The 13,748-nt window shown below is 51.7% G+C and overlaps 1 long non-coding RNA gene across 1 annotated transcript in view; it reads right to left on the bottom strand.

Moving 5' to 3' along the window:
- LOC145546858 (uncharacterized) overlaps positions 1–10,606 on the bottom strand; it is a 30,143-nt gene extending 19,537 nt beyond the window's left edge. The window contains exon 1 of the long non-coding RNA XR_014083358.1: positions 10,532–10,606. This is a non-coding gene — a long non-coding RNA (uncharacterized LOC145546858). The remainder of the gene's footprint in view (positions 1–10,531) is intronic.
- Between the last annotated feature and the right edge of the window lie 3,142 nt (positions 10,607–13,748).

The raw sequence follows: 13,748 nt of genomic DNA, 5'->3' as shown, positions 1-13,748 counted from the left end.
AGCCATCCTTGGCTCACGCGGTCAGTGTGTCCTTGGTCAATGTTTCTAACAAAGAACTTACACACTCAAACATGCCTACGATGAAATAAATACTACTAGAAAAAGCAGTATTCCCTCCACACACAAAAATATGGGGTAAAATATGAACATTCCTATCAAGTGCATTCAACTTTCAACGATTACTATTATCTAAATATGCCTTTTAAAACCACTCCTCTTAACAAAGAAATGGCAAAGCCCTGCAAAGCCCTCCAGAGCAGGCAGAACAAAGGCAAAAGATGCTTGTCAAGTGAAATATGAAAGGCGCTCCAAACCCCGCTAATTACATCTTGGAAGGGAAACTTTGTCCTATTGACATTCGGGATCATTTTTCACAAGCTCAGGTTACCCCCTTGAAGTTTTTTAGGAAGTTCCATGATATGGAGACATTGTTGAAAAATTGGCTGGATGGCTTCTGCTAAGCAATCAGATATAGAGATCAAATCCATTTCTGCCACTTAGCTTTAGAGCAGTTCTGGTTATCTCGGGCAAAATGACTTTGCAGCTTTAACTCTGACCTTTAAGAGGTCAGATGGTTTCCCTGCTGCCTTTTCGAGTGTGGCTTTTACAAAGAATTTCTGAGGTAGCTTGGGGACTGATCTCTGATGTCTGACATACCTGTATTCATAAATATCAGCATATTTAAGGAACAACAAATACTGTTTTTATCTTTATAAACTGGAAGCAGAGGAAATCGCATTGCTTTCTTCAGATGCTTAGACCTTTCCTTCAACATGTAAAATTCAAAAGCAAATTGTGTGTTACTTTTGTTGCTAGATCCTGAATTTTAAGTGTTTGACCCCTTAAACTATCATAAAAACTTAATGAAATTAAGCTTGCTTGACTCTGTGGAATCCTAATTTATGCACATCTGTTTACACGCTCACAGAGACACTGGTGGAGTGTATTTTTATGTGGGGTCAAGATATTAAGTAGACCTCCTGTTTTTTTGCGCTAGGCCTTCATTCCTGGGAACAGGAGTGTCTAGCAAATAGGAATATATTATAAATCACATTTTTAGTGAGAATGACAAAGCTTAGTAACCCTTGCCTTAGGGAACTGTCCAATTTGTCAGTTAAAATTCAGCCTTCTGATATAAAACGAGCCCGTTCATGTCGTGTGAGGGCTGAGTCCCCGCGGAAAGAATCTGTTGGGAGCGGTGTCCCTACTGGGTGGAATGTGGGGACCACTGTGGAAAGCTTCCGAGGTCCAGCCCCCTGCCCCCCAGACGCTCACCCATCTGGGCCTTTCTCAGGCCCCAAAGGGGCACCGTGGCTGAGCCTCTGAAAACTCGGGGCTCCCATCCAAGGGAGTTTTTGCTCTGGAAAATGAGAACACAGGTCGGAGTCGGTAACTGATATGAACAGGACAGTGGAAATACCAAATCTGAAAACAACAGCTCCCTGGACGGGAGGGGAGTTTGGGGGAGAACGGATACATGCATCTGTATAGCTGAGTCCTTTCGCTGTTCACCTGAAACTATCACATTGCTAATCGGCAATACCCCAATACAAAATAAATTTGTTTAAAACAATGAAAAAAAATAGCTGAAGTAAAGGTGCTTCGTTGACAGGAGAGGGTGAAAACAGACCCATTTCCACCCACGGTTGGGTCTAGACTAGACAGACCTTGCTGGGGAAGGAGGAAGGAGTGGGTTTTAACTTTGAACCCTATTATTTGATGATCCTGAAGTGTCTGTTGCTCCGGGGATGCACCATGGACAGATTCAACAAGGGGCCTAGTGGCAGCCATGAATGGGGGCTTTATTCTTGATGGTGACCTGACTACAAACGCTTTGTTCCCTCATGAGGTCTCCACACCCAAACCCAGAGCAAGTCCAGTCCCATCAGGCCTGTGCACCCAAGGCCTGGCAGCTCTCAGCCAACCCGGCCTCCGCTGGGTCCAGTACCAGTCCCGGACCAAGGCCTGGAGTGCCACTTGCAGACCACCTGCTTTAGGATCCATCGCCTGCCAGGCTGGCCAAAACCTCACCACCTAGGACCCCATCCCGGCCCTTCTGCGTCTGGCTCTCCGTCACCTCTGAGATTTGGCTGCTCGCTAAATCAGGACCGACAGGGCAAGCGTTGGTGGACAGTCCAGTCTGCTTTTCTGTGCTTTGTCCAAGGGTGGACATCCACCCCAGCCGTGCTTCACACTATGGGGTACCACCCAAACTTAGGAAACAGATTAGAGTCTGTAACCGAACCAGACGATGGAAATACTGAATCTAAAACGCCACCTGTGCCAAGGTCCCGCCCCATCCCTGCCACGGTCCCAAGGAGCTTCGCACATGGTCCCTGTGTGCCCGTCTCCTCCACCTCCTGCCGCTGAGGGCTCCCCAGGGTCAGCCTGGGTAAGCCCCACCGGCGGGCAGCACCACGTCACGGCAGGGCCCGGACGCTCCAGCCCGAGCCAAGGCTTGTGCTCGTTGGATCTGGGATTCCGGGGCCCGGTCCTCACCCGGTGCCCGGCACAGAGGTGCTTCTCCATGCATCTTTACGGAACATGTGAATGCCTCTAATTCAGACTGTTCGGCCTCTTGGGGAGGAAGACGGCTGGACTGTCCATGAGCTTTGCTGGGAGCGCCAAGGAGACGAGCACTGGGCGTTTCGGGAGTTTGGTCCTGGACCCGTCAGGCTGCTTCCTGGCTGTGTAGCTTCTGGAATGATGGTTGACCTCTCTGAAGCTCAGCTGCTTTATCTACGGACCTGGGAGAGGGAACGCCTCTGCCTCTTCTTGGGGCTGAAAGGGCTCTGACCATGCAGTGCCCACGCTGGGGGCGGTGGGGGTGACCCCCTTGTCCTCCCACACTCCCTCTTGAGCAGGGGAGGGTGGCCACTGCTCTAGTGTTCGCCCCCCAGCTCTTGGTTGCCCTCAAAGCTGAGTGTGGCTGCCACAAATGCACAGTGCCCAGCGGGCCCCACAGGCCACCTGCCGTCCCCACTCTGGGACACCCCCATCTGCAGGTCCCCCCATTCCTATGTGCCTCAGAGCTGGAGCCGGCAAGCTCAGGAGGACATTTGGGCACTACTTTCAACCAGCACCCCAAGCCCCCCTCCTCTGGGACACAGGGACTCTTCCCCAAGCCCCCTACCCTGCCGCCATGGCCCCCAGGACCTGCCCCCACCAAGGCTGACCGTTAGCGTGGGACAGGCCCTCCGCAGCCCAAGTATGACCTCCTGACCGGGGGCTGCCAGGTCTGTGAGTCTGTATCACCGACTGACCTGAATGGCCGGGCGCTATTGCCCAGAACCCCTGGAGCTTAAGGGAGGTTAGAGTGGCTTTGCTTTCAGAGACTTTAGGGTCTGACAGGAAGCTTCCTCGCCCCTTGTCAAGGCCCCCAGTGACACCACACCTCCCTGGGATTGCTCCCTGGCTTCCTGAGCCTCTGCAAACTTTTCTTCATTCTTCAAGACCCATCTCAAAAACCACCTCCTCCAGGAAGCCTCCCTGGGTTCCACCGCCACACCTCATTCCCATGAGCATGATCTGCCCTCTCCCCTCTGCTCTGTCCTGGGGATCCAGGCACCTCTGGCTCACACATGTCCAGGGTTGTGACTTTTCCTGTCTCCCTTCACAACAGCTCCTCCCGGCAAGGAGTATCAATTCGACCGATAAACACTCGCTCTGCTCCTGGCTGATGATTCACTGTCCTCACCTTGGCTGTCCAGACCAGGCTCCCAGAGCCCAGGAACTGCACTGGGAGCTTCCCTTCAAACTGCTGGAAGGCAAACGATTTCTTCTCCTTGGTCTAAAGGGAAGGGGTGGATGGGGGGGCCTGAAGCACCTCCTCGTTTAACGTTCCAAGGAGGCTCTGCAGGTGTCCAGTACCTAGAGCAGAGCCAGGAGGTGGACTGGTGCCAACCCAGCCCAGATTCTCTGGGCTCCGGCTCCCCTCGCTGTGGTAAGGCTGGCCACATGCACAAAACCTCCAGGTGACACAAGCAGCCACCGTCAGAGGTAAGTGCTGTGACTGACCCGGTTTTATGGAGGAGGAAACCGTGGCACAGAGAGGTTAAGCAGCTTGCACAGGGCACACAGCTCTGAAGGTGCCCATACATGGGACACGGGCGTGCTCTTGCGATCACACCAGGCGTGGCCCTGCAGTAAAGGGCCCGGCTCCAGTCTCACGCTCCCTGGTGGCAATGATTGCAGCATCTGCCATCCTTCGAGAACGAGGGCACAGGAGTGAAGGGAGGGTTTTCTCTGAAGGTGGTCTGGGGAGGAGGGCCAGAGGCAAAGCCCAGCTGGGTGGGTTCACCTCTCGCTCACATCCACCTCCACCGGGACCCCCAGGCCTGGTGGGCACCTGAAGAGAAAATGCTGACTCACTCGGCGGGCAGAAATAATAGGAAATAATGAGAAGCCAGGACACTCCCTCGTGTTGCAACCTCAGCCTCCTGGGGGGTTCCGGCCTTGCCTGGCCACCAGGCCCGCATTCCACCCAGGTTTGCCTCAAGGCACAGAGGCCATTCCATCCCTACAGCCAGGGCCCCTTGCCGCCTCCTGCCAGCACCCCTGCCTGTACCATGGAGTTTGGCCACTGCAAATGTCCCCGTGAAAACAGACATAATCGTGGGACAAACAGTGTGCCTTTGCCTCGACTCAATCTGTTTGTCAAGCCAGACAGTGCTTTGTGATTAAGTCAAACTATCCTTAATGCATTTTCCATTCTCTGCAAAACCCACAGCTGCCGATTAAAAGAAAAAAACCTACGAAGCACACCTCTCTTGCCTGGTTTCTCATTCTCTTTGATCCATTAAAATCCGAGAGCGAGTCCTCCTCCGACTCAAGAGTGAGGCCAAGAGGGAATAATTATCCATAAAGTGGCCATCCGAGTGTTTGCCTTGCGATGAAAGAAAACTTTTGAGAACTTGGGATAAAGACGGAATAAGTCTCTCCAGCCTCCATCAATAATAATATTAATGAATTAATGATTTACTCGAGTGCTATATGTCTATTTGCTTTGCTGTTCATAAGCCTGCATCGTTTCCTTAGAAACCTTGACATCAGCCCAAACTTCATCTCTCTGAGAACTAAAGGCTCCTCTCAAGGAGAGGCACACAGCTTCTTTTGCTTTTTTCAATGTTTGCGAAGGGGGAAATGATGAATTGATTTATTCTAAAGGAGCCATTTTTCTTCTTTCCTTTCCTTCCCATTACCATTGAAATTTGACATTTGAAACACCTACTGTATCAACATCTAATTCCACCACCTTCCTTCCCAACAAAGCCTTCAGTCTTAACCAAATAACATGGCTTTCACCAACGTATGCCATTTATTTAGATACGTGTATATGCGCACACACGCACCCACACATATACATATATGCCATCCACCTCTTGCTGACAAATGAAAATGTTGGTTTATTTTCTTTGTTGACTTTCAAAACTTTACTAATCTCATTGCTTGTATTCAGGACCATCAGGACTTAATAAGTGCTCTCAAGTCTTGGTGGATGAACATGGAAGGTTCTGGATTTGCCGAGTAAAAAGCCCATGTATCCACACTAGCTCAAAAGGCAGCAAGTCAGATTGCCTTGGTGCAAATATATGTAAAGGAATCTGGTCAGACAGAGGGATACAGATGGCTAAGAACTGAATGAATATAGATTCAGTTTCACACCCAACTCAATAACATTTTTTTCCACTGCTGCTGAGAATATACTTAAGAGTTTGTAATTTTCCTTTTGAAGAACAAGTTATACAAGAAATGGTAGAGATGGGAGGGGAAGTCTGCTTGCTGGGGAAAAACTAAAGGGAAAATTTGACGTTTTCCAACAAGCATAAACCTGGGATGTCAAGACAGTCTCCCCTCATATCAATGAAGGTCTTTGTATTTTTGTAGGTTTCTCCTGTTCTGCGGTAGCTGCCTTATCTTGGGTTTGAGGAGCACAGGTTATGGCTGAGGTGAGGCTCAGCAGTGGGAGTGGCTCAAGCAGGTGGCGCTTGCCTAACCTTCAACCAAATGAGGGTGTCCTAGGGGATGACCTTGGGTGGCCTCTGCTCTAGCTGGCTGGACTGGGTGCTGTAATAGCCAAGGGGCAGGGTTCATTTGGCTTGAAAGGGTTGGAAAGGCATTACCTGGACACAGGTTGAGTGAGGTCTAGAGGGGCGCACCGGTGGAGGGAGAAGACATTATTTTATGGCAAATTTCAGACTCCAAAACTATCACTTCTCTTCCCACATTAGCAAAATCCGCCAGGAGCAAACACCCAGCCAGTGTTAACCCTTCTGACCCACCAGCCCGTCTGCTCCTCCCTGATGGTTGCAGGTGCCAATGAGATTTCACTTCTTAACTATGCACTGGTCAGTCAATCTGAGTATTTAGAATGTAAACTTAGGCTGAGTGGCTCCAACCCTCATGATACCCAGATTTAATATTGTTAGAGTCCCACGGGGGAGAAATGAAAGCTAACTTTGCAATGATCCATTTTATTGACAACCAAGTGTCCTGTTTTTTCTGAAATGAACCTGGCATTTGAAGTTTTAGTCTGGGAATGCTAGAACCTTCCGAATAGAATCCAGTTGTCCTAGGGCCCAAGCCATGAGAAATCACTAGAACTTTCCGCTGTTTTCATCAAACATGGCCCCTACTCATTTGCCACTTGACCCTGGTTTAGAGGGACTGAGGCCAGCTTGCTTGAATGTTAGAAAGGGAACCTGGGGCTAACTTGTTCGGGCTCTGGCCAGCTCAGGTTTTCCAGTAAAAATGTGACCAATGCTTTTCATAAACCGTTCTCGTACCAGGGCGGCCTTCCTGAAGTGAGGTGCCCAGCAAGAAAGTGGTGGGTGATTACTGGCTATGGTCACACAGAGGTGGGGAGGGCTGGAATGCCACCACCCACTCTTACCAAACACGACCCAGCCCTCCCCATCAGACCTGCACCCATTGGACCTGTAGCCAAGATGTACAGAAGCGAGGCCTTGGAAGGTTCTGGAAGCTCCTGCAGGTGACTCCTGTCTCAGCTTCTAACTAGAGCTTGTGATCGTGCAGAATTTTCCTCTCTGTGTCATCTCTGAACTGGCTGGGTCACTCGGCCACACTCCAAAGGGCATCAAAACCAGCTGCTTACCAATAGTCAGTGGAATGCTCCTTGCCCCGCTGCATCCGATTGAGTTAAATTCATGCAGAGAGGGGATCATCGACATTTTTATCCAGATATGGCCACACAAGGGCATCCCTGGAGGCTCAGCGGTAAAGAATCCGCCTGCAATGCAGGAGCAGCAGGAGACGCCGGTTCGATCCCTGGGTCGGGAAGATCCCCTGAAAGAGGGTATGGCAACCCACTCCAGTATTCTTGCCTGGAGAATCCCATGGACAGAGGAACCTGGAGGGCTACTGTCCATGGGGTCACGCAGAGCTGGACACAACCTAAGTGGCTAAGCACAGCATACACGCATAGGAACACCTGGTAAGGGGGTCCCTGAGTCTCTTGGCAGCTTGTAACTGTCACTTGTGCTGTCCTCGGCGCTACAGGGGACCCAGCTCTGGACAGAAAGCACAGCCTCCCCGCAACTAGAGAAAGCCGGAGTGCAGCAACAGAGACCCAGCGAAACCAAAAATCAACAAACAAATAAACAGAAATGAAAAACCAAACAAAAACCCCAGCACAGTGGAAGGCTGACTTGGAGACCTCTGTCCAGTCCTCTGCCACCTGTGTGAGTTCCACTGTCCTTTCCTGGTGCTTTTCCTTGGGAAATCTTGTCTTTTTTTCTTAAAGACCCAGTTATGCAAACTTCAGATGCTGGGAGAAAAAAAAAAGACCCAATGTAAACAAAGCAGGTGGTTTTAGAATATAGTGTCTTGATTAAACTCCATCTGTTAACGGATATTTTTAAAAGTACTGAGAAGCCCTGGAGCAGAGGGTGGGATTCCCTGGTAGCTCAGCTGGTAAAGAATTTGCCAGCAATGCAGGAAACCTGGGTTCAATCCCTGGGTTGGGAAGATCCCCTGGAGGAGGGCGTGGCAACCCTGCTCCAGTGTTCTTGCCTGGAGAATCCCATGGACAGAGAAGCCTGGCGGGCTACAGTTCGTGGGGTCATGAAGAGTCGGACGCGACTGAGCACACGCACAGGGCAGAGGGGATCGGGGCGAGCCTGACCCTCATCCACACCCCGGCACATGCTGCTCCTGCTGCTGTGTGATCTCGGCTCGACTGTGCAACCTCTCTGTGCCTCGGTTTCCCCACCAGCTCTGTGTGGTGCAGGATTTTCGCTCTCTGCCCGGCTCTCCCCGGCTTCACACCGGTGACCTGGTCTGTGTTGGGCCAGGTTTGGTCCTGCGGTCAGCACTTCTGAGTGTAGCCTGACTCAGTCAGTGGGAGGAAGGACCCTCACTCCTGGGCAGCGGTGATTTGCTCACTGCTTCTCCAGCCTGAGGCTTTTATCAGCCCGATCCCTCCTGGAGTCTTAGTTTCCATGACTAATATTTCCCAGGGTCGACCCTGAACCGCACACACTAAGGTGGCTTCTTGAGACACAACAATAGACGCGCCTTCTTGCTTGGGTGGTTTGAGGTTAGGTCACAATCCCAGGCTATCAGGTAGGAAAATAAACACTGGTGCCCCCCGCCCACCCCACCCCTGCTCCCCACAAGGGAAGGCGGGCTGAGAACCTTTCTTTTTCCATCGCCTGTTCTGGGGGATCAAGAATCACTTTCAAGGTGAGGTTAGCCGGAGGAAAACTAGGCAACTTGCCCCTTGACCCGTGGGCAAAGGACAGACTGGCCACTTTTGGGGGGTGGGGAGTGATGCTGCAGGACTGGGTCACGTCTGGTCTGAGGCCCCTTGGGCCGGGGGCGGCCGTGTACCCAGTGGCAGCGCCCAGAGACCCTGGCTTGTGCTGCCTTCCCAGGCTGGGAGCAACCTTCTCCCCCACGCCTTCTTCCTCCTCATCCATCTTCTTCTTCTGCCTCCGCTTTTTAAACCAATACACTTACTCCTTTATTTCTTGCTTTGTTAACGACTGGAGACTGAGTCTCCCTCCTGGGCTGGAACATCCCTTCCTCGGTGTTTTACGAATGCGGCATCTTCTCCAGTCTCTCCGAGGATCCTAATTAGAGGTTTTCGTGGTTCTTCTTGTTGTCTTTGCTCTGGCTCAGTCCCGTAATTCTCTGTTGACTTTGGTCTCCAGTGTCAGAGGCTTTCCTCGAAGTCCACCTTCCTTGTTTGAGGCAGAGAACAGACGGACCCAGAGCCCCGGACAGCTGGGCAGGCCGCACTGGTGGGTTTCAGTTTGGACTGACCGGTGGGTATCAGCTCTCTAAATATTGGAATATGGGAGCTTGGTCTTTAGAGAAGGATTTTGATGGGGGAGGGTATGGCCTAAGCCCTGGGGTTTTCAGGAATAGCTGGCTAACTGTTCTGGAAACCCACTTTTGAATTTATCTCAGAGAGACCTTGGGTTCAAATCCACTGCCCCCTCGAACAGCTTGGGTAAGTCGCTCGTCTTTCTAAGCCTCTGTTTTCTCATCTGTGAGATGAAGAGGATTCTAGCTGCTGAGTGGTTGAGCCCACCCCTCTGGTCTTTGAAGCATCACAGGACCCCACGCTGTGATGTGCCCTGTTCATCCGACCACCTAAGTTAAGGGGAGGTGCAGCAGGATTGCAGGGCAGCCCAGGCCAGCGCGGCTGTCACACAACGCCAAGGTCTTCCTCTCTCTGCTTTGTTCTTTGTCTGGGGCGCAGCTCCCTCCCAGACGTCCTCGCCATCCCCACCCCCCACCCCCCAGGACTTTTGCAAGGACAGACCATGCACCACAGCTCCTCCTAATTGCAATCTACCTCATTTGCATGTGGCTTTTTCATTAGCATTTCCTGAACCTAAGCACCCCCGTTGCCACGGCAACTGAGAACCAGCTGGCTCCGCTCTCTCGCTCACGAGGTGTCGCGGAGACCCTGGCATTTCTTGGGCCAGCTCCAGCTGGGCGCTCGGCCCCACTGACAAGGCACTGTCTGCAGTGCCTCCTGCTTGTTTTATCTGTTCCTCCACGAGCTCTTGGCAACCTTGACCGGTGCCCCCGGCTCCCTCCATCTCTGCTGGTGACCTCAGGGATGTGCACCCCTCCCCCACTCCCCGGCACAGTGAACCCCGTCCTTACTAATCCTGGCCCCCGCAGCTGTGCTGGCCTCTGGGTTCTTGTGATGCTAAATGAGATGCTGTGTAGGAAGCGCTGAGCAGGCGTAATCCCCAGGACCAGGTATATCCGTCACCTGTCATTATGCTCCGGGGGCCCCTGTTCCATGCTCTCAGCACGACTCTCAATATGCGTCTGCTGAATCAGGAGCTCCGTGGTCTCTGCCTCCTGCGTGGGCCTCCGGCCAGCGCTCCTCAGATCAGCTCTCGTCCACGCTCCCACCAGCCTCCTGTGATTCTTGTGCCCACCCCCTGCTTCCTCTCTTTAAAACAGCTTTTAAGTGGGAACTTCCGGTGAGTCTCACTGGACTGTGCCCTTGTTGTTCAGTCACTAAGTCGTGTCTGACCCCCTGGACTGTAGCCCACCGGACTCCTCTGTCCCCTGGGTTTCCCAGGCAAGAACGCTGGAGAGGGTAGCCATTCCCTCCTCCAGGGGATCGTCACGACCCAGGGATCGAACCCATATCTCCTGCAGTGACAGGTGGATTCTTTACCACCCGAGCCACTTGGGAATCCTCAGACAGGGAGAGTACGTAATAAAGGATAACAGCAGCCGTGATTGCTCATCAAGGCAGGCAGCTCACGGTGAGGAAGCCCTGACTCGGTGCCAGGCTGGGCACTGTCCACAGTGCCAGGCAGGCTTCCACCCTGTCATTATTCCCACTTTATCCACCAGGAAAGGGACTTAGGGAGTTGAATTGACTTGTCCAGACTCACAGAGCTGCCAAGTCAGTGGTTGCATGACTTTGGTAGCTTATGTGCTTGGAGCCATTTTTATTTATTTTTTAAACTGTCTTCGCTGAGCCTCTTGAGATGAATTTTTATTTACTGGTTTAGGCTGCACACAGAGCTTGTGTGATCTTAGTCCCCTGACCAGGAATCGAACCCACACCCTGAGCAGTGAAAGCTCAGAGTCTTAACCACTGGACAGCCAGGGATTCCCCTTGGAGCCATTTTTAAATGACAGAGGCTCTACCTCCCTAAAGAAATTAGCGGATGCTTTTTCTCAGTTGCCTCTAACAGCCGTACTTGTGTGCTCAGTTGCTCAGTCATGTCGGACTCGTTACGACCCCCTGGACGCAAGCCCTCCAGGTTCCCCTGTCCATGGGATTTCCCAGGCAAGAACACGGGAGTGGGTTGACATTTCCTTCTCCAGGGGATCTTCCTGACTCAGGGATCAAATCCATATCTCCTGCATCTCCTGCACTGGCAGGTGGGTTCTTTACCACTGAGCCACGTGGGAAACCCAGTAGCTAAACTTAGCATCACCAAAAAGAAAACAGAAAAGAAATGAAAAAAGGACAGGAATCTTTTAAGGATGCACAAAAGTCCCCATAAGGGTGTGCTAAGTGGAGACAGAACCCTGTTGTTGCAGCGTTAACGCCACTACAAATTCTGTTTTTCTTGTTGCTGTTTTTTTTTTGCTTAGGCAGTTACTCCCTCGTAAAGGATGATTGCCGACTTGAAGCAGCCACAACTTCATTGGCACAAATCTGTTTCACTGACTCAAGTTCGTCCACCTTTGCATCTTCTGTGTGTGTTTCCGAGTCGTTTCCGAGCTGGCTCTAGCAAGGAGACAAATCGATAGTGTCCCCTCACGAGGCACACCGAGCATTCAGATCAGGAACTGTCTGGGTTTCTGGAAATATTTTACAGAAGCAAACATGCCCGACGGCAGGATCTTCATTGATTTGTTATATCCCATTTCACTTGAGATTTGGGGCATTGTTTTGTTTTACCTGGTCCCTGGAAAGGAATTCAAGGGTGAGACTCACCCAGATAACCCAAGCCTGGACACCCCCTCCCTCCTCAAGAAATCAGGACTGGCGATGAACCCGCAGATAAGTGAGGGGCCCTGACTGCCGGGCCGGGTGGCCCACACTGCAGAAGACACGCGCAAACTTGGCCAGCACCTCACCCTACCAGCCAACCTGGGGCTTTGCAAGGAAGGGTACGGGATTTTAAAAGCTCACATCTCCACATATTCAGGAATCGTTTTCAACACGATTAAAGGTTTTTGCTGTTTTAAAAAATTATGTTTTTCCCCTGTTTATGTGTGTAGGTACACTCAGTCGTGTCCGATTCTTTGCGACCCCATGGCCTGTAGCCCACCAGGCTCCTCTGTCCATGGAATTCTCCAGGCAGGAATACTGGAGTGTGTGGCCATTTCCTTCTCCAGGGGATCCTCCCAACCCAGGGATGGAACTTGCGTCTCTTGCATCTCCTGCATTGGCAACACCTGGGAAGCCTTCCCCTATTTATACCTCCACTCAAGCCAAAAGGTCGGTCAGCAACCGGAATCCTCTTCTTACTAAATGCAGGAGGGACTGGGCCTCGGTGTTCTCATTTGTTAGAGAGAAACTAAGAAAGAAGGACTCCGTTGTGAGAGATCACGTACGTGACACTGGCAATGCCTGGCTCAAAGTGGCTGCCATTGCTCCTGTGATCGGCCTCACGGGCAGCACTCAGGATATCATAAAGGCTTGTCTTCTGGGTTCGTGCTGGCCTGGCACCGGGCTGGGGGTTTTGAGGGAGGCAAAAGAAAAAGATAAGAGTCTATGCTCTGAGGAGCTGAATCCAGTCATGACGACGTGGCTTCATACAAGTAAAATGGAGCCACTGTGGCTAAGGTATTCTGACCTGGATGGTGTTTCACCCCCGCTACTTGAAAATGAAACCCATTCGTTACGAGGCGCACAAATTCCTCAACCCTAGTAACCTCGAGATTTCTTTTCCTGGTGACCACGCCCACCCTTGTCTGAAGAGGGGTGGGTCCCCCGCCGCAGAGGCGTTTCTCACACACATGTTCCATCCTGGAGCCAGCAAGCTTTGCCAGCAATGACTCAGGTAAACATGCCCACAATCCGCCAGCCTGAAGCCAGTACCGTCACGCCAGCGGTCACCTCTGCTCACTTGTGCAGCGCCCAGAAAACCCCCTGGCTTGTCTCCACTAGAATCGGGACCCAAGAGAAGGAGGGAAATGAGTGGGAGGTGAAAGAGGAAAGTCGTGGAGAGGACGGAGGTGGTGGAAGAGGGGAGCAAACCCCAACAGTGCTGCGTGATCAGCTTGGGGCTGGGAGGACGGCCAGCACCCGGAACGAGGGGCTCCTCTGCCGGGCTCCTCTGTCCGTGGGATTTTCCAGGCAAGAATGCTGGAGAGGGTAGCCATTCCCTTCTCCAGGGGATCTTCCCCACCCAGGAATCCCAACCCTTGCTTCCCAGGAGCTTCAGATCTAAAGGAGGCAACATTCACAAGTGACAAGATTACATAAACAACAAGAAGACTCATTCCATGATTAGGAAGTATGGCAAGTTCTAGGGGAAAAAACCCCCAAAGGGGATGATAAAAGGTTACAAAAGGGACCTGATGTAAATCAGGAGAGGGGTCAAAATGGACAACTTTATTACTTTGTTTTTTTCTTTTTCTTTTTTTTGGCCGTGCTGCTGGGCCTGTTGGCTCCTAGTTCCCTGATCAGAGCTCAAACCCAGCCCTGACAGCAAATGCACTGGGCAGTCAGGGAATTCCCAAAATACACAACTTTAAAAGGAATGTTTAGGGACTTCCCTGGCTGT

The sequence above is a fragment of the Giraffa tippelskirchi genome, chromosome 4, assembly GCF_054371585.1.
Source record: "Giraffa tippelskirchi isolate mGirTip1 chromosome 4, T2T-mGirTip1v1.2.pri, whole genome shotgun sequence".
In the NCBI taxonomy this organism is placed as follows: Eukaryota; Metazoa; Chordata; class Mammalia; order Artiodactyla; family Giraffidae; genus Giraffa; species Giraffa tippelskirchi.
The sequence above is the reverse complement of the archived record's forward strand: the minus strand, read 5'-3'. Positions and strand labels throughout refer to the sequence as shown.